The 9,228-nt window shown below is 41.6% G+C and overlaps 1 protein-coding gene and 1 non-coding gene across 5 annotated transcripts in view; both read left to right on the forward strand.

Annotated features, from left to right (window-relative positions):
* Stim1 (stromal interaction molecule 1) overlaps window positions 1–9,228 on the forward strand; it is a 247,356-nt gene that overhangs the window by 117,825 nt on the left and 120,303 nt on the right. The window lies entirely within an intron of this gene.
* LOC111812854 lies at window positions 3,527–3,638 on the forward strand. The gene has a single exon (XR_002818236.1). It is a non-coding gene; the product is annotated as a U6 spliceosomal RNA (small nuclear RNA).

The following is a 9,228-nucleotide window of genomic DNA, read 5'->3' on the forward strand; positions in this document are numbered from 1 at the left end:
CACACTGGATTAAGGACAATTTATTGCTTTTATGTACAGAAAATTCAAGAATACACTTAGCCCAGGTTAGTGGCAAGCTCCTTAGCCTTTGCTTTCACCAGCTTGGCAATATGAGCCACAGATTTTGAACCCACAACGTTGTCTCCCCAGTGACAGCGGATCTCATCGTGATGTAGTTGGTCCTGATGGCCTCCACCAGTTTAGCCAGCACACCTTTGTCTTTCGAGTTGACTTGCATGAAGGCGACAGTGGTACAGGTCTTCTTGTGGACCAGACGCCCCAGCCTGGCCTTCCCCTTGATGATGCAGTAAGGGACCCTCATCTTGTGACACAGGGCAGGCAGGAACACGACTGGATCGATGGGGTCCACATCATGTGCAGTCACCAGGAGCTGAACCTTCTTGTTCTCTACCAGAGTGGTGACAGTGTTGACACCTGCTCTGAGGACCAGTGGCCTCTTAGTGGGGACATGCCCTTTGCCAGCAGCTTTCTTCTCTACCCGGGCCAACAGCCTCTGCTTCTTCTCTTGCTTGTTCTCTGGTCTGTACTTGTGGGTGAGCTTAAGCAGCTGGGTAGCTGTTTGGTGGTTCAAGGCCTGTTGAACTGGTTAATCACAGGGGGCACCTTAAGCCACTTGTACAGGCTGGACCTCTGTCGCTGCAGCTGGATGTAGTGGGGCCATTTGACAAAGTGGGTGAGGTCTCTCTTGGGCTGGATGTCCTGTCCAGTGCCAGAATTCTTTGGCCTCTTCTCAAACAGGGGATTTACCACCTTCTTGGCCTCCTGATTCTTCATGACAGCAGGGGGCCACCTTCTTGCCCTTGACCTTCTTCCCTTTTGGCATCTTGGCCGGCTAACAGAAAGAGCTTTTTCTTCATTTTTTTCCCCATAATTTTATTGATAAACAAATAGCAATGAGACAGTTTCAAATCAGATTGGTAGAACAGTTTCAATTATTAACACATTGCATACATTCTTCCTAGTGGTTAATTGCTGTACAAGATGTGGACATGATATCCTATTTACAAACACCATTAGAACAAATCACTCTATTCATTAAGAGAATGTAACTATATATCTATCCTAATCACTTTTTTTTTTGTTTTTTTAAAAAATATATATTTTTTTAATTTTAACATTTATTTAGTGTGTGTGTGTGTGTGGCCAGCTCAGCCCACCAGGGGGCGGGGCTGGCTGGCATGTGGTGCTGGGGGATTGAACCGCGGTCCCTGTGCTTTGCCAAGCTTGTTCCAAGTAGGTGCTTTAGACCACTGAGCCATCTCACCAGCCCCTATCCTAATCACTTTGAATACACAGATACAAAATGGACATACATCTGTGTACCCTTTTTTTGTTAAGTTCTGTTACTTGAATATTATAGGTGTGTAAACTCAGCAAAATATTCTAAAAGAGACCAGTAGCCCATAATAGTATTGGGTCTTCTGCTTGACTGGCAATGTCAGAAATTGTTGACCTGAGTCCCTTACAGCTCAGCATAACAGCATGGCTTAACTTCTTATATTTTTTCTGCTGGATGGTTAAGACCAAGGTAAGGCAGGACCTTTGCAACAAGAGTTGTAGCTTTTGGGTCTGATAAGGTCAGTGAAATCCTCTCAGGATTTATCCTGAGATCCTGTACCTCAGATTGTAGAACCTTTGTCAGTGTCAGCCATGTGGATGCGTCATGGACATTGCTTGGCCAATGTGCTTTCTGTGAAAGCCTGAGAGAATGTTTTCTCTCCATGTGACTCTCCTTAGGCACACTCTACATCATCGATCACTTTCCTCTCTGGCCCCATAATCTTTTTCTTCATTTTTAAAAGAAAAAAAAATCTTAAGAAAAAAAGGAGAACCTAATATTTACTAAGAAGTAACTAGATTTACTTTTATCAGTGGACTATTTAGTTTGCTTTCATAATCTTTTTTTTTTTTTTTTCTTCTTCTTGAGATAAGAGTCCCTATAGCTCAGGCTCCCCTTGAGCTCACAGTGATCCTCCTGCCTCAGCCTCCTGAGTGCTGGGCTCACTGCATAAGCACTGTATGCCACTAGGATCCACTGCTTGCGTAATCTAAAATACTTAAAAATCAAGAATCAGAGCCTCTAAAAGGTTAAGCAGCTGTTCCAGCTCAGTGTTAACAAGTTATAATGTCAGATCAAAGGAGCCCTTCTTCATAATAACTTAGTATTCTTATTAAAATGTCTCAAGCCAGTTTAGATAATGTTTAATTTAGCAATCCTCGGTTGTGCTTATTCATCCAGGTTCTCAGTCTGTAATTGTCAGGGTCTTTGTACGCTTATCTCCCAAAAATGTTTCTTATTCCTAGCTCCAACCTGTACTTAGCTCCTGTTCTTAGAAGCAGTTCTCCACTGTCTCAATCCCCAGTTTTACTATTGATTTAGAGTCTATTTCCCTGCCCCAATCATACATTCCTAGTTCGTTTCTAAAATATTTACACTGATAGGAATCTTTGAGGGATGTTTTAAGACTTTTATTGCTTCCTTAGTCATTTTTAACCAGTGGATACTAAAATTACAACTATTATTATATGGAGCTTGTCAGGTTTACTGGCAGCAGCAATGGCGGTTATGGGGTAGAGAAGCAGAAATTAGGGGCAGGGGAAGCCTTTATTGACTCTGAAGACATGGAGATAGGAAGATCCTCTGCCCGGAGACAGGGAGGCTGAGACTTTATGGACTTTCGCTAGGGGCGGAGCTTGAGGGTCAGGTTCAGCGACACACGAGGAGCTGATTGGAGGCTTCCTTGTGTGGGCGGGAAAGGTAAAAGGAAGTTGTATCCAGGGCTGGACTGGGGAAGGAGGAAGTGGTTATTGGGGAGATAAGCTGTTGTTTTGGGGATTCAGCCATGTTGGGTTAGGGCCATGATTCTTAGGCCGGAACCTATCACAGCTCTTTGTAATTCCCTGCTAAAAAGTTAGCTGTCACTATAGTAGATTTGGAGAGCTTTGTGAAAGATTTTTTAAAAGAAGTTTTTATTGAAGTAATTATAGGTTAACATGCAGGTTTTTCTGGTTATTGTTGATTTTTTGAGACAGAATCTCACTATATAGTCTAGTTTGGCCTCAAACTCGAGGCAATCTTCGCGTCTCACCTTCTGAGTACTGGGACTAGAGGTATATGTCACCACACCTAGCTACATGCAGTTTTAAGAAATAATGGGGAGGGCTGGAGAGATGGCTCAGTGGTCTAAAGCACCTACTTAGAACAAGCTTGGCAAAGCACAGGGACTGCGGTTCAATCCTCCAGCACCACATGCCAGCCAGCCGCGCCCCCTGGTGGGCTGAGCTGGCCACACACGCACACACACACACACACAATGTAAAAAAAAAAAAAAAAAAAAAAAGAAATAATGTGGAGTCAGGCAGGCATGGTGACATGGCTGTAATCCCAGTATTCAGAAGGCTGAGGCAGGAGAATTGCTGCAAGTTCCAGGCCAAACTGGGCTACATAAATGAGCTCAAGACCAGCCTGTGCTAACATGGCGAGACGCAGAAAATCCAAAAAAATGTGCCCACTTCAGTAACACATATACTAAAATTGGAAAAATACAGAGAAGATTAGTGTGGCCTTTGGGCAAAGATGACATGCAAATTCATGCTGGGTGCGGTAGCACACTTTACCCTCAGTCCGGGAGGTTGAGTTCCAGGCCTGCCTGTGTCACAGAATGAGTTCAGAGTCAGCCTGAACTGCATAATGAGTGAGACCTTGTCTCAGAAAAGATCTGCCCCTCTCAAAAAACATAAACAAGCCCCCAGACAACCAAAAAAAGTGGAGAGACTTTGCAGATTCCTTCATAGTAACATTTTGAAAAGCCATCAGACTGTGGTACAATATCATGACCAAGATACTGACACTGATACAATGTATCAATATTTTTAGACTTCCCCAGTTTTCTGTGCACCTGTGTGTATATGTGTTAAATTCTGTTCCAACCTCAGTGGATGACCTTTTATAACCATCTTTACCTCCTTTCTGCCCATTTCCCCATCCCTTAACCTCTTTGATCTTCATTTGAAGAGAAAATGTCTCTTGTCTTTTTTATTTTTTATTTTGAGACGAGGTCTTGCTAGATTGCCCAGACTGGTCTTGAACCTTTGATCCTCCTCCCTCAACCTGGGTAGCTTGGCTCATATAGGTGTGTGCTACCGCACCTAGCTCATTTGTAAAAATTTGTCTTTTCAAAAAAGTTATGTAAATGGAACACAGGATATGTAATCTTTTGGAATTGGCTTTCTGTTTGTTTTTGTTTTTTTGCTCAACATAATTCCCTGGAAAGCTATTCAAGTTGCTTTATCAGTAATTCATTTTGTTTTCATTGCTGAGTAGTGTTGCATGCATTGTGTGTAAGTACCAGATTTTAATCTAATCATCAGTTGAAGAATATGGACTCATTCTAGTTTTTGGCTATTATAAATGAAGCTTTTATCAACATTTGTGTATAGGTTTTGTGTGAATCCACAAAGGATTTTATTCAAAGGAGTTATATAGGCAGATTTGAATTTGAAAAATTATACTGAATACTTGATAGAGAAGGAGTTTGGAAGAAAATAGAACAGAGACAAGGAAATTAGTGAAGAAACTGTGGTGCTGGCCTGATCCAGGTGTGCTGAGGCTTGAGCTAAATTCTGTGGACCCTAGTGTGTGCTTTGCTGCAGAGGGCTTGCCTTCAGAATCAGATCAGCCCTGTGGGATGCAGGAGTAGGGCTGGGAGCTGGAAGCTGGGGCTCAGAGGAAGCTCAGGCACACTTCTTTCCAGGCAGTCCTTTATCCTACCATAGCTACGGAAGGCAGCAGTAAGAAAAAGCTGCTCTTAAACTCAGGTGCTTCATAGAATTATCATGATGGCAGTTTGTTCAGATGTACTTGGTTATCTTCTCCCAAGAGAAGAAGAGGGACCAGTTATCAGGGGAGAAGCATAGTAAGAAGCTTTCTCCTAGTTGTGATTATTTTTGTACCCCAAGAATGTGTTCTCAGGTATGCTAACCAGCAACAGGACCTAGCCCAGGAGATTTGAGGCCATCCTCTTATTGCTATGGAAACTAGAATTCACGTTATTACCCCACTTAGTGGTCTGTGATTCTTTTTTTTTTTTTTTTGGCAGAACTGGGGATTGAACTCAGGCCCTTTGCTTGCCAGGGAAGCACTTATTCCAGAGTTATCTCCCTGGCCCCTTAAGTGCCAGTCTTACTTATGAATTCAGAAGGATGTAATCTTAAGAGCTTTGACTGATGAGTCAAAGTTGGACATCTCTTTTGGGAATTGTGTAAAGCCCCCCACCCCCAAAATCTGGGCAAATCCTTTAGTGCCTAACTTCACACTTTTAGAAAAATTTTCTCAGCAGAAATCTGTCTTGCATTGTCTGTAATTATTTTTTTTGGCTATATCAGATCGTGTTGAATGCTGGCTAGGATACAAGAATGTTTGGGTCAGGCACCAGGTCAGGGAACTTGGGGTTGCTTTCGAACAATTGTTTGTTGATTTATTTCCCCCTGAGGCTGTCTTATTTCTTGATAAGGGCTGTTTTAGAATATAAAGATCCATGACAAGTGGGACCCTCAAGATGGGAAAGGAAGTCTTTAAAGTTCATGTACAGAGATGGGCATGGTGGCATGTACTTGTAATCCCAGCAGAGGCAGGAGGGTCACTGCAAGTTCTAGTCCAGCCCGACCTACTTAGTCAAAGCCAATCTGCATTGCACAGTGAGACCCTATCAACAAACAAACAAACAACAAACATAACCCCCTTCCCCCAAACTCTGTGTACAGCTTTCAGTTGTCTGTAGACCAGGTGCTGTGTTGCTCAACATTGGGCTACAGATAAGGGAACAAATTAATCCTTAGGAGAGGTGTATAGGAAGGTTGAATTTAGAGAATCACATTTGCCAATTCAGCAGTTTGTATATATATTTAAGCAGTTGAGAGGTGGGCACAGAACAGATGATAGAGGCCAGAGAAATGTGTCTTATTGTTTTGATTTGCCATTGCCATTGGCTAGGTTAGCTATTTCAGTTTTTAGCAAATAGCTGCTTGAAAATGTTAAGTATTGAAACGGGTGTTTTAGCATGTGAACACTGAACTGGGAATCAAATAATTTAAGTCAGTTAGGAGGGTTATAGAAGGGTATAAAAGGGTAAATAAACCGTTTGCTACCCTGTTGGAGAACATATAGCTAAAAGGCACCTTTACAAAAACCCCATGTTACTGAGATCAAGACCTGCTTGGTAAGGACCAGCTTTAGGATTTAGCCATTTTCTTCTGTAAGAAATCTTCTTTTGGTAGGAGCTTTTGCAAGATTGGTAAAAACTTTTTTTTTTTTTCTTTAAGGTTATTTTGAGACAAGGTGTTGCTGTGTAGTCCAGGCTGATCTTGAACTTCATGGCAATCCTCCTACCTCAGCCTCCATAGTGCTGAGATCAGAGATGTGCACCGCCACACTTGGTGGAGTAATAGCACTTGGCCTTTCTGGTCTTTTAATATGACACATTGAGTAAAATGCTGTGCTCCATGTTCTAGGAATGCCTTTGTTTGGGTGTGTTCCTATTACTTATATCTGTTGTTTAAACTGGTATTTCTTGGTGCTATGATCTCTTCACTTGGCATATTTTACTTTGTAATCCACATGCTGTGTTCGTTCTACTACTTTTTGTCAGTAAAAACTATTTAATTCATTCAGCAAGTTTTTTTGGGCATTAATTTGTTCCATTGACAAATAGGGACTATGCTAGGTGCTAGGTGTTGGCCAGAGATAGGAATGAGCCATAAACAAGTCATGGTTCCTTCTACTATGGAGCTTACAGTTTAGTGAAGAAGACAGACATTTTACAAATTATTACAATTAAAGCAAAAAATGTAAGTTGCTTTCAGGATTGTTTAATGTTCACCTAAGTCAGTTTGGGAAGGAGAGTGGGTTGGGGAAGGTATGTATGTATGTATGTATGTATTTATTTATTTGGTACAGGGTCTTGCTACACAGCTGGGAGTCATACTGATCCTCTTCTTTTCAGCCTACCCAGCTGTAGGATTACAGGCATGAGCCACCACATCTGGTTTTAGTGGTCAGCACAGTATGCCTGGGGTTCTGGTGCCACCATAGATGTGGCACCGGAATCACACCGTGGTCCTTACTCTTGCCATTCAGGCACTTAGACTGCTGAGCTATCTCCCCAGCCCCACAGAAGTTTTTTGGGGAGAAAGCAACCCGAGACCACCAGCATGATTTAGAATTTGTAGATTAAGAAAGGATGAAGGAAAGAAAAAAGAGAGAAAAAGAATGAAGACCATGACTAGGAATTAATTCAAAAGTGTCTTCTTGACACATTGGAAGGCTCTCTTCATGCAAGTCATTCCATTTAAAGCAGCACCTTTATTTTGATCAGTCTGAATTTCTCCCTCATCAAAATTGTGGCTGTAATTACTTTAGCTAACTTGTATACTGACCAAACTGGTTCATTTTAGGTAATCAAGCATTCATTTGAATTTATGATTATAAATCATAGTTAAAGGGTCCAAAAAAAAAAAAAAAAGATGGGAAAAGTGTTTATCCTTAAATCCTAGTATGTCCAATCTAGGTATTCACCTTCTTAACATTATTAGGGCTCAGTGGACTAAAGCGCCTGCTGAGGCAGATGCAGGGTCCAGGGTTCCATCCCCTGTGCTGTGCTGGCCCTGCACAGAGTGCACTGAGAGGGCCACTGAGACTGGGTGTGGTGGCACAGGCCTGTAATCCTAGGGCTTGGGAGGCTGAAAACAAGAGGACGGGACCTGCTGTTAGCTCAGTTGTTTAAGCGCCTGCTTATGCAAACGCAGTCAGGTGCAGGATACCAGGGTTTGATCCCCAGCTCCACATGCCTTACCAGACCTGCCCTTAAGGCAGCCTGAGCCAGCCAAAAACAAACAAACAAGCAAACACAAAATCTTCTCAACTTCAAAGGGCCTGCCAAATAGCTCAGCAGAAGAGCTTTGCTGCTGGACAACTCTAGCACTGGTTTCAGTTGTCCAAGCAGCACTAACACAAGTGACCAATTATATGAAACTTTGACTTCTGACCAAACTTACCTCTCCCCTCAAGAATCATTCATCAAAAAATAATCTACAGAGTTGGGCATGAAAGTTCACAGCTGAGACAGGAGGATTACTAGTTCCAAGACAAAAACAAAACAAAATAAAACAAACAAACAAACAAAACACTGAAGAAAGGGTAGCCTCTTTCAAATAGTGCTGGGAAAACTGGATATCCACATGCAGAAGATTGAAGTTCATATCTCTCACCATGTACTAAACTAAAATCAAAATGAATCAAAGATCTAAATATTGCAGCAAGAAATAATCTGCTAAAAGATAAAACATAAAATTCATGAATAAATAGGTGGAGGCAAGGACTTTCTGAACAAAAACTTTAGTTGCACAAGGAATAACATCAAGAATCAACAAATAGGATATATCAAATTAAAAAGCTTCTGTATAGCAATAGAAATGACAAATAGAGTGAAAAGAACCTACAGAATGGGGGGGGGGGTTGCCAGCTACTCCTAGCCCGGAGAACTAATATCTAGAATACATAAAATTCAAAAAAATTAGATCCCATCCAGGTGTGGTGGTGCACAGCTGTAATCCAGCACTCAGGAGGCTGGGCCAGGAGGATCTCTGCAAGTTTAAGGCCAGCCTAAACTACATAGTGAGACCCTGTCTCAAAAAATGAAACAAAACAAAAAATTACATCCCCAAATAAAAGACCCAATAAAAAATGGGCAACTGAAATGAGTAGACACTTCTCAGAAAAAGTATCAGTGACCATTGAATGCATAAAAAGAGATCCAGCATCTCTGGTTCATTCCTGGGCCTGCCCTGCGGACCCCACCCTTGCTGAGGCAGTGATTGAGAGCGCCTGTAATCCCAACTCTTGGGAAGCTGTAAGCAGGCAGATCACTATGAGTCTGATCTTGTAGTGAGACCTTGAACACCCTGAAGACCCTTCCCTAAACTACAAAAAAAAAAAAAAAAAAAAAGAAAGAAAGAAAACAGGAGGATCACTACAAATCCAGTCTGTGTAGTGAGACCCTGTAGTAAATAAAAACAAAACCCATTAAGTTATTATAGAAAAAAACTATACAGATTATACATCAATTATTATCATACTATATGATTATAATAGGCATTATGCTCCTGCTTACCAAATAAAATTCACATACATAGGAAAAAAAAAAAAAAAAA

This window comes from Octodon degus, unplaced genomic scaffold (assembly GCF_000260255.1).
Source record: "Octodon degus isolate 3935 unplaced genomic scaffold, OctDeg1.0 scaffold00146, whole genome shotgun sequence".
Taxonomy (NCBI): Eukaryota; Metazoa; Chordata; class Mammalia; order Rodentia; family Octodontidae; genus Octodon; species Octodon degus.